A 15,535-nucleotide genomic window follows, 5' to 3' on the forward strand; every position below is an offset into this window, starting at 1 on the left:
GAGTACAAGGGCACAAACCTGTAGTCCCAGCTCCCCAGAGACAGAAGCAGGAGGATCATGAATTCAAAGTCAGTCTGGCCAACATAGTGAGACCCAGTCCCACACCACCTGAAAAGTATTCCTCTGAAGAAGAAAACAAAAATACACTAAAGCAAAGCCAAGCTTGATCGTGTTTATACATCTCTTAGTATTTGCACATGTTTAGCTGCAGATTAACGCATGGAATTTAGACAGGTCTTGACATGATGTCTGGAAGAATCTTTCTTACTGCTTCAGCACTATTTTATAACAAAGTGTTATTTATTTATTTATTATTTTTTAAAATTTATTTTTTTACTTTTTTCTTAGTTACACATGACAGTACAATGATCTTGACATTTCATACATTTGAATCAAATGGGGTATGATTTCTCATTTTTCTGACTGTACAGGTTGCAGAATCACATTGGTCATACAGTCACGGGTGTTTTTTAATATAAGCATCTTTAAACAACATTATTAACCAACAGAAAGAAAAGCACTTCAAACTTCTTGTAGGAAAATGTGTTTATGTTCTGTGTGCACATACATGACATTTGTTAGAAAAAAAAACTGCACTATGACATTACATTTAAAAGCAAAAACAAGAATACAGATATAACATCATTAAGTGTAAAACATTATTTTCTCCTTTAAATGACCTCTTTCTCTGGAGTCTTCTATAGGAACAGACTCTGATATTTCCCCTTCACCTTGTATCCTTTATCTATTTTACCTGCCTTGCTCATAAGATGAGCTGAGCAGAATTGTGGAAAAAAATTGTTATTTATGTCACTAAATTGACCATGTGTCAAGGCAAGGTCCAGTTAGCCCAGATTCATCTGTTCATTCAGAATGGATTTACTGAGTATGTTGTGGAGCTCAGGAGATTCAGCGTAAGCAGGCAGATCGTGGCCTTCCTGGATAGGGATTTACAGTCTGCCCACCAAGCCAGCGTCTGTTCTGCTGGAAGGTCAAGGCCTTGAGTGCTACTGCATTCACTTACCCTTCAGCTCCATCGACCTTGACTGCTTGTCACCGGCCCCTGGACCCCACATCCTGCTTCCATTCCTCACTTCCCTCTCCTGGGGAAGCCCTTCTCCTGCCTGTCCACATGTTCCAGGCCCTCCCCATCCCTGAGCAGGGAGAGATTCCTCCCATCTCTACACGCCCTGGATTTCCCAGAATGCACTTGTCCCATGGCATCTAGAACCTTCTACCTGGTTGTATCATTATTTGCACACACATCTGTTTCTCCCTATAGACTGCTGTTGGTTTCAGGATGAGGCCAAGGCTATTTACCCCATTACCTGTGTGGCACAGCACCCTGCAGACAGGACAGGTAATGAGTGAGTTTGGGCAAATGATTCAACCTCATTTAGTCTGATGTGGAAAGCAAGCTGGGACACAGACAGCATGCCACTTCATAAACATCCACAATGACATTTTTCATCCTGCTTCCTCTTGAGTGGGATCTGATTAAACACATCTCATCCTTACACAGAAGTCTGGATCCGTGACTTGAACTTAAAGGGTGTAGAGTGTCCTTTTCTGGCCCTTGTGGGCTCTGCCTCCTCCAGAACCAACCAATACTCAGCCAGACGATAGATAACCAAGTGGCCATCAGCCAGACTCTTGGACCCCCCTTGCACAGAAATCATCCTCTAGACCCCTCCCTTCCTGCCTCATGCTGTCCCCTGCTCTGACACTCTCCTGGTCACCTTGTGACCTCTCCATAAACCTGTCCCACCTCTCTGTCCACACTTGGCTTCTTGCACATGCAGATTTTTCGAGTTGTAGTTCAAAACCCCCTAAACACAGATGCATTTGAATAACTTTGTTCATATTATTGCTCTTCAAAATGTCCCTCTTCCTGCCATGATTCAACTTTTTGCCTTCATCTTGGAGAACCCTCTCCTGACCCCTCAGGTGGGGCTCCTCCTTCAGTGTCCTGCAATGCATGACTCCTTTAAAACGCCGTCTCGTCGGCACTCCTTTTCTGGTTTCTGTGCCAAGTGGCCCCAGGAGGCGAGAACCCTCCAGCCTACCTCTAGATTCTCTTCTTGTCTGGATTAGTAAATTCCAATGCTGTGGGATGCCTTAGGACAAAGTTAAGGTCTTCAGGGCTGGGGGCATAGCTTGTGGGAGCATGCCCAAGACCCTGGGTTCCACCCCCCAGCATTGGAAAAAAAGAAAAAGAAAAAGAAGAAGAGGAGGAGGAAAAGGAGGAGAAGGAGGAGGAGGAGAGGAATTGTTGTTGAAGTTGTGAAGTTGTTAGCTGTGAATTTAGATAGCTTTGGCATTATGGTTATCCTTGCTTTGTTGATGAAACCCAAGGGTGCACACTGTGCTGTTTGCAGGGAGGAGCCCTTAAGCCAGACAATATGACCAAACATCCTGGCTTCACAACCGGCAGTTATGTGACCCCAAGTCAGTTACACATTTCCTGAAAGCCTCAGTTTCATTAGTTTTAAGTGGGGGGTGGGTTTCAATGAGACGTAGGCGCAGAGCACTCTGCACTGTGCCTGGTTTATAGACGTCGTGGCTGTTGGCATCATTGGTTTTATGGCAGCTCACCTGGAATTTCACTAAGGGAGCTTCAGTTTCTCTTTCCCTTGCCATGCAGGTTTCTGCTCTAGAATATCAAAAGTTCTGTGGATTTTCCGATTTGGAGATCAGCGGTGGGTCTGAAGTTCCTGCTGCCACCAACTGCTACATTTCAGAAATCAGAAGGTGAAACATGCAGGATGTGTCGGTGTGGGAGAAGGCACCAGGTGGATTAGAGCCCATTCCATTTCTTTTCTTCTGTCCTCCCCACTCTTCTAATACTAAGGATCTAACTCAGGGTCTCACATATGCCAGATCTCTACCACTGAGCTCCATCCCCAGCCATTTTTATTCTATTTTGAGATAGAATCTCACTAAGTTGCCCAGTTGGCCTTGAACTTGCAATCCTCCTGCCTTAGCCTCCTGCATACCTGGCTTATAGGGGCGCACTACGCCTGGCTTCATTCCACGCCTGCACAGAGGACCTGGTGAAATCGCCCAGTCTAACGCCTGATATCCACACAGGAATCTACTATCCAAAAAAGGAAAAGAGATGGTGGGCTGCCTGTTGTCCTTAAGAGCCTCAACTCCTCCTTGAAACCATATCGCCAGTAGAATCAGATGACCTTGGCCACTTATCCAATGGGCAAGCATCCATTCATCCACATCCCACCAGCAGCAGTTCTGAGCTACCCTTTAGGGATGGAAAGAGGAACCAAATGAGTAACTTTGCCTTCTTTAAGTAGGAAAAGGTCAACGTAGGGAAAGAGGTTTGAAGTTTGGTGGTGTGGACTCTGGCATCTGTCTCCCCGGAATCTAGTGCTAGAAGAACTAGACTCGGTTCTGGTGCCCTCCCCAGAAGGATGTGTGGTCCTGGAGGCTGGGCCAGATCAGGCAAATCCAATTATCATGGTCCCATTCTTTTTTTTTCTATGACAGGGCAAAAAAGTAGAATCAAGACAGAGTACGTCATTTTTCTGGAAGCCTGCTGGACTGGGGTCAGGCATGGGATCATTTATGAAGACAATTCAAATGAAAGGGAGACCATGCCCCATCTCACATCAGAGCTGTCCAAGCAAAACACAACACAAGTCTTATACAGATATTAAATTTTGGCTGGGAAGTATTTTTAAAAGATTAAAAAAAACATAATTTATTCTGTCTGCTTCAAATAAAAACAACAATCATATATATATATATATATATATATGAAGGAAGAATCAACAATCACTATAAAAAAAATTAGACACTTACTATTCTTGTTTTTTGCAAAACTTTCTAAAAAACTACAACAATCCAGGTGTAGCGCTGGGAACCACCTCAGTGTCCATGGCTGGCTGGATGAAGAAGCTGCAGTACAAACAGATGACAGAGTGGCATTCAGCCTTAGAACAACGAGGTCCTGCCACTGGCAATGTGAGTGAATGTGGAGGACCTGTGCCAAGTGAAGAAAGGCACACACAGAGAACACCGCACCATCTCTCTTATGTTATGGCGAGATCACAATAAATCACCGAGTCCATCTTGAAGCAGGAGATGGAATCTTTATTCACCAGCTGGCGGGCCAAGGGGCAGGCTGCAAGTCTTTGCCCTTCGACCCCCTCCCGGGGTTTGAGTTCACCTTTTACATAGTCCAAAATCACATTACTCATAAGTGGCTGTTGCTATGACTCAAAGCCATTAACAAACATCATGAGATCTGAAATCATAAGCTGAAGGGGGAGTGGGTCAAAACGTCCCTAGTTGAGTACAAGTTAAAGAATGGTCACTAACATCTGGACCATCAATCTCTGACAGGGTGCATTGTCCAAGAAAAATGGAACCAAAGAGAACAATCTTACATTGTATAAGAATTGCCATTTTGTGTTGCCAAACATGCTCTGCTAAGCAACTTTTTTTTTTTTTTTTGGTACCAGGGATTGAACTCAGGGACACTTGATCACTGAGCCACATCCCAGCCCTATTTTGTTTTTTATTTAGAGGCAGGGTCTCACTGAGTTCTTAGTGCCTCAATTTTGCTGAGGCTGGCTTTGAATTCATGATCCTCCTGACTAAGCCTCCCGAGCTGCTGGGGTTAGAGGTCTGTGCCACTGTGCCCAGCACTAAGCAACTATTGATGGGTACAGAGGCAGGGCTTTCCCACGGGAGAAAGCATTTCTTATATGACTTGGAGTCTCAGGGCAAAATGGAGTCTGTTTGGTCATTGCCCATTTAGCCTGACCCATAACACTTATATGTAAAATCTTACAAAAAAAAAAAAGTCAAATACATGGAAAGAGAGTTCTGGAACTGTGGATACCAAAGGCAGGGGTGAGGTGGTGGTGGGGGTGGGGGTGGAGACTGGGGAGATGAAGGTTAAAGTGTGCGAAGTTACCCTTATGGATGGCTTAGTCTGGAGCCCTAAAGAGCACCCTGGGAAGTATAGCCAATGGTACTGTATTGTATGCTGGATGCCTGCTAAGAGAGTAGCCCTCAGGTGGGCTTGTCTGCCCACTCAGGTGACTGTGAGATGATGGGTATGTTAATTGGTTTGATTGTAGAAACCTGAACTATGTATATGTATATCAAGACATCATTTTGTACACCTTAAATGTGTGTGTGTGTGTGTGGGGGGGCTACTGGATAGGGACAGACACAGATCAGTGGAATGGAATTGAGACTCTAGAAATGAACCCATGCACTTACCGCAATTGCATGACCGGGGTACCAGGACGATTCCACAGGGAGAAAACCTGTTTGAGGAACAGTGCCTACGCAGCTGGATAGCCACGTGGACAGGAGCCACGCTGGATCCCTACCTCTCTCACATTTAACCCAGAACGGACCCAATACCTAAACGTAACAGCTAAAACTAATAGAAGAAATCATAGCAGAAAATGGTCATGACCTTGGGTGGTAGACAATGGACTTTCAGATGTCGTAATAAATGCAAAAGCTGCTAAAGAAACAGTATTTAACTTGGACTTCATCGACATTAAAACCTTCCTCCTCCTCCTCCTCTTCCTCCTCTTCCTCCTCCTCATCCTTTTTCGGGGATTGAGCCCACATTAGCAGCCCCAAATTTAAAAGTTTTGTGCAAACCAGATGTGGTGGTGCACAACTATAATCCCAACTACTTGGGAGATTGAGGCAAGAGGATCACAAGTTCAAGACCAGCCTGGGCAACTTACCAAGACTCTGTCTCTGAAGTAATAATAATAAAGAGCTGGGTGTGGTGACAGAGACCTATCTCAGCAACTTGGGAGGCTGAGGGAGAAAGATTGCAAGCTCGAGGCCAGCCTCAGCATGGAATGAGGCCTTAAGCAACTTAGTGAGACCCTGTCTCAAATTTTTAAAAACAGGACTGGGGGTGTTGCTCAGTGTTTATGTGCCCCTGGATTCATTCCCGGTATAAAGATGATAATATAATAATAATAACAACAACAACAACAACAACAACATTAAAACTTTTAAAGGGCTGGGAATGTAGCACATGTGGCAAAACATGTGCCTAACATGTGTGAGGCCCTGGGTTTTATCCCAGGTACTGGGAGAAAACATTTTGGGCATCAAAGGACATTATCAAGAAAGTGTAAGGCAATCCAGACAATGGAAGGAAATACTGACATGTATCTCAGACACACTGTTAGTATCCAGAATACATAAAGAACTTTTACAACCCAACAATAAAAAGAAAACCAGCCTAGTTTTTTTTTTTTAACAGAGCAAAAGATTTGAATAGACGTTCTCCAAAGAAAAAAGGCAAATAACCAATAAGCACATTGATAAGATGTTGAATGCCATTTGTCATCAGGGAAATGCAAATCAAAACCACAAAGAGGTGCCACTCCACACCCCCTAAGGTGGCTACCTTCAGGAGGTGAAAGGGGACCCGTGCCAGCAAGGCCAGGGGACCTTGGGATCCTCAGACATGGCTGACGATGGTGCAATGGTCCAGCAGTTCTGGAAGAGCACTTGGCAGCTCCTCATAAAGTCACCCCTGACCCAGCACTCCACCCCCAGAGACATATCTGAGAAAACTAGAAATACACGTTCACACAAAAACCTGTACACAAATATTCCAGGCAGTGTCATCACAAGCCCCCATGCAAATAGGCCATGTGCTCTCTTTGCACAATGGAATATTATCCAGCCAGAAAACAGAAAAAGCACAGATACATGCTTCGACAAGAATGAGCCTTGAAAACATTATCCCCATGAAAAAAAGCCAGGAGCAAAAAGTCGCAGATTGTTTGATTTCATTGATATGAAATACCCAGAATAGGCCAATCAAATCCAGGGAGACCGAAAGTGGCTGAGCGGTTGCCAGGGCCCGGGGCAGAGAGGAATGGGGAGTGACTGTAAATGGGTGTCAGGTTTCCTTTGGGGCTGATGGAAATTTTCTGCAATCTGCTGATGGCTATACAACTTGGTGAATAGGCTAAAAATCACTGAATTGTATACTTTAAAGGAGTGATTTTATGGTATGTGAATTATACCCTAATTTTAAAAATTGCTAAGATAATCAAATCCCGATCTCTGCATTATTCGCTGTGAGCCTGCCGGGTAATGAAATGAATGGGAAATACACACCAGCTGAGCAGCCCAGGTCCCCGGTGACTGGAAAGAGAGCCAAGCAAATACAGTGTTTCTTTTCCTTTTTTTCCCTATTTTCTTTTCTTTATTTTTTTCCCCCTTTGATTGAAAGTGACTTTTATCATTCCTGTCAAAACGGCAAAACAACACGGGTCACAGTTTCCCTTGCCCCCAAGGCAATCTTGGAGAACCTATTTGAGAAACAGAGGTGGGGGGGGGCAGGCGCAGAGCTCAGGGGTGGAGCTTGACTCGCCTGCACGAGGCCCTGGGTTCCTTCCCAGCCCTGCCAAAAAAGAAAGAGTGAGAGAGACAGGAGCCCAGGCAGCAAGAAAGAGGCAGAAGCCCTCCCAGAAGCCCATCGACACGGGGTCCTGGGACCATGGGTGGATCCAGGCTGGGTGGGAGCAGCTGGAGGAGCACAGAGAAGCCACATGGGAGGAAAGATCTCAACTTCCACACTTACTTCTTCCCCAAGTGGCCTCACACAGTTACTGACCCCTCTTGAGCCCAGAGGTCCCAGGTCGCTGGCCTCTAAGGCAGAGCAAAGCCTGGCTGCCCTCTGGCCCTCTCACCCCCACCTGCCATCTCTGGCTCCCAAGGCAGGAGGGTGTCAGCCCAGAGAAGCAGCCTCCTCTCCATGCCTCCCTGCCCGGAGTTCTCTGGAGCCCCAGCGATTACCTAGCAGCAAATAAGATGGACTGTGGCTGGAGAGTCTGACAAAACCTCGCAGAGACCAATAGGACGAGATTTAAAAATGCAGGTAGCCACCATCTGACAAGCGCAAGCAGTGAATCCAAGCTATGTACACAAGCCTACGAACGTTTGCATGTTTACATTAAATATTACATATTTGCACTATATATGTGTTTATGTAAATGAGAGAAAAGCATAAATACCAAAACCAGAATGCATTGTGGTTTGGGGGTACATACGGGAAAACATTTCATAAAATAGACCGTGAACGAGGCCATAAAAGAAACCTCAATAAATTCAAAGAAGTAGAAACGTATACATACTCTATTGACCATGTTCTTCAGCTCGCTTGCAATAAAATTAGAATTTAATAATGAAATACCATATGTCTGGCAAACTAACATATGAAGAAACAACTCATGGGTTGTAGAGGAAATCAGAAAGGGAAATTAAAGCCTTCTTAGAACTGGATGACAACTGAGAACAGTTCTCTAGGGCTGATCATCGATAAGAACTACTTCCGATCCGGTTAGCCCCTGCCGCAGGGCGTTTCTGGGGAGATGAAGCTTCATGCTCTTAAACACAGAAACTATAAGCGACTCTGATTTCTTTTATTTTGTGGAACTGGGATGAAACCCAGGGCCTGGGGCATTCTAGACAAGCAATGAGCTACCTCCCCAGCCAGAGGGTTTTGGATTTTTAAGAATAACCTGTAGTACACATCGTCCAATAATAAATAGCTTCATTTTTTTATTAAAAATCAAAATTTTTCTGTACTCAGTGAAAAAATAACTCAGTGACGTTTTACTGGAATGATCTTAGTCACACACCTGAATGATTAACTCAAGATGAAGAAATGCTCCCTGTGCCAACAGCCACCAAAGAGGAGGCAGGAATCCAGCCCCCACCCTGCCCACCCCTCATTGGACAGACTCTCCAGCCTCAAGGGAACACACTGGTGGGATTGGCCCAGGGTAGGGTGCTGGGAGGGGATGTCCCTGGGAGGTTGCCCAGGTTTCTAGTTCTCGTTCTAGCTGCACCTTCAGAGCCACTTTAATAAAGCCACCATGTTTGCTGCCATTCTCAACACCCCACTGTGAACTAGGACTTTGTTGGGGGAGGTGGGTATGAGGGATTGAATCCAGAGGAGTTTTACCTCTGAGCCACATCCCCTGCCCTTTTTATTTTTTATTTTGAGACAGGGTCTCTCTAGGTTGCTTAGGGTCTCGCTAAGTTTCTGCGGCTGGCCTCAAACTGGTGATCCTTCTGCCTCAGCCTCCCAAGGATTGGGAGGGATTGCAGGTGTGGACCACTGTGCCCAGTGGAATGTCTCAGTTAATATGTGAAGTGGGCAGGTGTCATTTTTTATATGCCAGGGTTAGTTTGGTAAAGTCGCTCTAAAATTTTTGGAGGAAATTGCCCTCCCTGCTTCCAAGCTGTGTGGCCCATGTGTGCAACTCCAGGCTTGAGGGTGGCTACACATCCAGGCCCCTCCAACGGGTCCAGCATTTCCAGGGCACAATATTGGGTTTAGATCTGAAAGATGGGTTGGTGATCAATCTGTCCTTTTGCAGAGCTGTATTGTTGTTTTTTTTTTTTTTTTTGTTACTGATTTTTGTGAAACAGATACTCTCTGACCTTTTGAGAATGCAAGTAGTAATATGTGTTAAGTATGGAGCGGGCTGGGGCCATGTTTGCCACCATATACGCAGAAAGGCCTAGAATGAAGGGGGAAAAAAAAAAACTAATTTTAAAAAATTAGAGAACCAAGACATGAAGAAGGGCAAGCTCTTGTTGGCAGCATTTGGGTCCCGAGATCCAGACAGGCCTGAGTTAGATGTATTCATGAACTTTCTGATTATGCAAGTCATTTTTTTCTTTTTTTAATGCTGTGGACTGAACTCAGGACCTCACACTTTACCCCTGAGTTATGTCTCCAGGCCAATAAATTCATTTTTAAAAATTAAGCTAATTTGGGGTTTATGATGTACAATAGGAAGAGTTCTGGTCAACATAACTAATAACAAAAGTTTTTAAAATCTAATTGGGTTGGGAAACAGACTTCTGTCCTAATCATCATCATCAAAATATGGATGCCTTCTTCAAAGGGAAGGGACAGTATTATCCCGTTTGCTCAGATACACAACAATTGATTTTAATTTTTAAAAAATATTTTATTGTTTTTTTAGTTGTAGTTGGACACAATAACTTTATTTATTTACTTTTATGTGGTGCTGAGGATCAAACCCAGGGCCTTGCACGTGCGAGGCAAGCGCTCTACTGCTGAACCACAACCCCAGCCCCTGATTATTCTTAATTTTAAAATGCATTCTATTTTGTTCAAATAACAAAGAACTATAATGAATTTTATAATATGTCCAACTAAACTTGGAGAGCTGCCTGCATACCAAGACCCCATTCAATACCTACAGGTGCTGCTGGTTTGAGAAACACTGAGGTTCCCTCCCCACATGTCCGTCTCCTTCCTCCAGAGGATTACAGCATCCCAGTTTTGTGTGGAAGGGTGTGTTTTGAACATGACACGCTCAGCTTGTTTTTCACTAGACCTAGTGACAAAAAGCCTGTAACTGGACAGGAAAATGATGAGATCTTCACTTCTACAAATACACAATTGCTTTTTTGCTGGTTCACGGGCAAGTGCTTCGTGTGCTCATTGGTGCTGCCATCTTACAACCGGCTCTAATGTGTATTCTCTGCCCCTCCAAGAAGAGCATTATGGGGAAAAGATTACAGGACTCAGGGAAGGAACAGAGAACACGGGTATTAAATTCTGAGCATATTTATATGCATGAGTGCTTTCTGACACGGCAAAACCATATTACATATCAATATTTACATTCAAAGAGCAAAAGTACCATCCAACTTAATGAGAATTTTAAACCTCTTTTGCTATCAGTCTCATTTGCACTTGAAAAGAGCTGTCAGTCAAAGAAAAAAATTCTTTTTTTTTTTTTTTTTTGGTTAGTTACTGGAGAGATGATTCTTTTGGAAGGGTGTGTTTTCCTTTTTTAGTCTACAACATGTTTCCCGACTTGAAAGTGCTCATCTTTCTGAAGTCTCGTGGGCTTCAGTTTTCAAGCCTTGAATTAGAGGGGGATGTTGCTTTGGATAAAAATAGATCCACAGGGAAAAGGGTGCGATGCAGAGATGTTCATCTAGTGTATTCGGTGGCAACCAGGCAAGTCAGGACTGCTGTACTGATCTAAGGCAGTTTGAAACCCCATGATTTGTCTGGGTGGGGGTAGGGAGGAGAGGCATCTCCTCCTGACAGCTCTACAGGTGGCCCAAGCTGTCAATATGTTGGAGACTGGGGGTGGGGGGAATCAATTCTACATCATAGTCAAACTATTGCTGAGGTTTTCCTTTTGAAAAGGCAGCGTTAGGTGCAAGCAAACCCCAGAGCATATTGTTAAGGTGAGAAAGCAGCAAAGCAATCTAAATCAAAACGAATTGATGACTTGTGTTCCAAGAGAGGACTCCTCCCCACCCCCACCCCCCTTTGCAGGGGAAAGACATTTCACAACCTGCTTCCCTTTTCTTTGCTGTGCTTTTTCTACAGGTCCTCTTGGTCTTCCGGTTCTTAATCTAGTGGGGTTGGCTCAGTCAGTTTCTCTGGACAGGTGGCAGTAACAGGTGGCTTGGAGCCCTGGGCACGTGCAGTCCCCTGGCACCTCTCCCAGGTTTCTTTAAAGATTCCCTGATTGGTGCTCACTCTGAATAGCTTAGAACTCTGCCCGTGTCACACCTGCTTCTGCTCTGAGCTCCCTCCCACTGTGAGCGACATGGCCTCCACTCCCAGCCGCCCTGCAATGGCACCTTACTAGGCCTGGGAACATTCCTGGTTCCCGGGATGTGTGTGTGGGGTGGCTGTCCACAGGTCCTGCCCGCCTCCTGTTTGTTCCCACGCCCCCTGTCTTGTCCTTGTTCTCCATTACCGACCTCCACCTCGTTCTCCTTTAGGTGCTGATGGTTCCAGTCCACCCTCCCTACCCATTGCCCCAGCCTTAAGCTCAGGGAACGGTCCCAGTTCATGGTTCTTTAAAATTACACGGCCATGAGGGCAGTGGAAAGATCATGATTTTTTGAAGCTGGACCCGATTTTGTGCCCTTAAGGCTATCTACCCATGGTCCCACTTTGCGAGGTCACTGTGAGGACCAAAGGCTACATGGCTCCTGGAAGGAGGTGGTACCCAGAACTGAGCGTCAGTTTCATAAGTGCAGTTTTTTTTGCTCCTGCCGCCGCCGTTTTTTGCTTTTGTGTTCTAGGGGTAGAAACGCCTTTGACTTAGCCACCTTTTCCCCCCACGTCTAGCCCGAGGTGGTCACTGAGCAGGTTTAACGTGATAGCTCCTAATCTGGAACATTCTGCTCCTTTCTTGACAGGCAGCGCAGATGTGTGGGAGAAGGCGCCCTCTCGTGGCCATCATGGAGAGTTGCAGGTAGTTTCTGTTTCCCTGGGGCTTTAAAAATTTTTTTAAAAATATTTATTTTTTAGTTGTAGATGGACACAATACCCCTATTTTATCCATGCGCTTTTATGTGGTGCTGAGGATCTAATCCAGGGCCCCAAAGGAGCTAGGCGAGCGCCCCACCGCAGAGCCACAACCTCAGCCCTCTCTGGAGCATTTTTAAGGATGCATAATCCCCACACCACCACTATACGCCCCAGCTCTGAAGCCTAGATGCTGTGAGGACTATGAAGAGAGAGCTGAGATGAGATGTGGAGGTTGCCTTCAAGGAATTATGTTATCCCGCGCCCGGTCTGCTGCGTACTGAAGGATTGCCCAGGACCTTGACTTTCAATGTTAAAATTGTGCACATCCTGGACAAAGCAGGACAAGTTGGTCCCTGTGGGTTTATCCCACTGCAGTGCAGAGACCATGCCTCTCTGGGTGAAACGCAGAGCTGGCAGTTTAAATGGGAGCAAGGATTGAGAAAATACTGGCAAATGGTGCAATTTCCTGACAGAAGTCCGTGTGTGTGTGTGTGTGTGTGTGTGTAAGGGAAGCAACAGATCAGAGACGCGGGGTGGGAGTGAGGCACGTGGGAGAAAGTTATTAACATAGGGCACTGGGTTCTTCAACTGGGTCTAGACTCTGTTCCCCCAGGAAACACCTCCATTGGTTCCTCTGCAAAGTAATGAAATACTGGGTAATTTCTTTCCCTTTTGGAAAGATAATTTCAAGGAGGTTCCTCTTTTCAATAAGGATTTGGCAGGTGCACTGTTACATCCTGCAGAGTCCACAGGGAACCTCGAGTTGTCCTTTTCATCCCCAGGTGCATTTCTGACTTAAACATTATAAGCAAATCCCAAATTCATATCCCCTAACACGTCACTAGAAGCTAAGAGAATAATGACGCTTTGACCATGCAGTGAGGAACAAGTAGTCAAAAGAACCTCTGCATCCAACAGAAATCGGGGAAAAGAGTAGGAAAGTAGATTTCAGTGGTCTGGGCTGGAAATCGGCCGGGACCACAGCTAGCTGCTGCCACTCTGGGCACATAGTTCAGCAAATAGAACCCACTAAACCTCCAACCTGTTAGCTCCATTTTCCAAATCACCAAAATGCCTCTGCTAGCACTTGCTGGGTGCAGTCCTGGCCTGGTAACAGGGGTTTTCAGCTGGGGAAGATTTCATTTCCTCCTTGCTCCTCCCAGGGATATTTGGCAATGTCTGGAGACATTTCAGTTGTCACAACTCGGTGAGTACTACTAGCAGCTGATGGGTAAGGGACAGAGAGGCTGCTGAACACCCTACGATGACAGGTCAGCCCTGCAGCAAGGAACTATCCAGCCCCTAGCATCAGTGGTGCCAAGAGAAATCCGACCAGTGGGCACAGCTTCTTCTGGTCTCATGTTTCTCCAACACCGTGAGAAAACAACTCCATAATGAATGGCATCGTCTCACATTCTCACTTTGAGGTTAAGATGTGTGTGTGTGTGTGTGTGTGTGTGTGTGTTGTTGTTGTTGCAACAGATTCATGCCTACACTTTTCCAGAAGTGTTGCACAAACGCAAAACCTAGGAGATAGTAAGCATGATGCTGAGAAACATAATTTCATCCGTTTAATGGGCACAGTGAAAAGTATTGGGTGAATTCTATGATTGTAAGTTGGTGCAGCCCGGGAGTGAGTCATGATTTCAAATCCAAAGTCGAAGACTTGGGTTGAATGCAGAGGAGACTCGACTCTTCCAGAAAGCAGGTACAGGAGTGTAGTGCTATAAGACGTCAATGTATAAAGTCAAAAAATGGTTCACCCGGGGCTGGGGTTGTGGCTCGGTGGCAGAGCGCTTGCCTAGCATGTGTGAGGCCTTGGGTTCAATTCTCAGCACCGCATATAAATAAATAAAACAAAGGACCATTGACAACTAAAAATATATATTTAAAAAAAATGGTTCACCCGACCAAGTTAACAGTGTTAAGTTTTTTAAAAGGTCAACAAAAAAATGTATGAGACTGAAACATCTTGTAGCACCAAAAAGTAAGAAAGTGCTCAAATAAATAAAACTATGATGAGACTAGGTCAAAGGGACACACACACACACACACACACACACGCCAGGGGAAAGATCTCCCAGGCCCCAAAGCTGGAACAGTTTCAGCTAAATAAATAAATAAATAAAGTAGTAGGGCTGGGGACACAGCTCAGTTGGTAGAGTGCTTGCCTCACATGCACAAGGCCCTGGGTTCAATCCCCAGGACCTCAATCAATCATCAATCAATCAATCAATATAAATCAAAGGATTGAGTAACTGTCCATGAGTCCATAGGATATAAATAAGTAGGGGAAGAATAGGTAAATCTCCCACTTGGACAAATTTCAAGTAGTTTATTCAGATAGTCTGCTGTCAAGGAGGTGAAGCTCCCCACTCTAAGTGCTAGCCATGCAGAGTGACATTTTCCAAAAAATGATGGAAAGTGTGAAGAAAAAGAGTTACTTTATAAAAAAGAAACTTGACAAACACTACCTGAGCCAGGTAATCAAGGTCAACATCAATAGCAATAAGCCATATTGACGGTAAGTAATTTTTTTTTTTTTAGTACTGGGGATGCGAAGCAAATGCTGTTTCCCTGAGCCACATCCCACACCCCCAGCCCCATAGTAAGTGTCCCTGATATGGTGAGATGAGAACCGTGCTTTGCCTCTGTGCTCTTCCTTCCCAAACACATTATCCCACTCAAATATTTGCTTCCAGACTGTGATTTCTCTTTATTGCTTAAAACAAAAGTTTTAGTACCTAAGCATATATCCCGAAACAATATATTGTTCCAATTTGCTTGTTTTGAGCAAATGATCTCCCACATATGTAGTTTTTGTAATATGGCTTTTTTAAAAAGATAAAAGTCACATATTATATGATTCGTATGTGTAAAGTGTACCAATCTGTCTTTTGGTATGTATGTTCACATAGCTGTGCAAACATCACCACAGTCTAATTTTAGGAGATTTTTGTTCCCCTAAAAATAACTCTGTCATTAGTGAGTGGGTCAGTTCCCATTCCCATCTTCTCATATTCTCTCCCCTAAGAATGTGGCCTAGGACAGAACTAACATCATCAAAATGGCAATATTACCAAAAGTTCTCTATAGGTTTAATGCAATGCCAATCAAAATCCCAACGGCATTTCTTGTAGAAATAGAGAAAGCAATCATGAAATTCATATGGAAAAATAAAAGACC

The sequence above is a fragment of the Marmota marmota genome, unplaced genomic scaffold (assembly GCF_001458135.2).
Source record: "Marmota marmota marmota unplaced genomic scaffold, marMar, whole genome shotgun sequence".
In the NCBI taxonomy this organism is placed as follows: domain Eukaryota; kingdom Metazoa; phylum Chordata; class Mammalia; order Rodentia; family Sciuridae; genus Marmota; species Marmota marmota.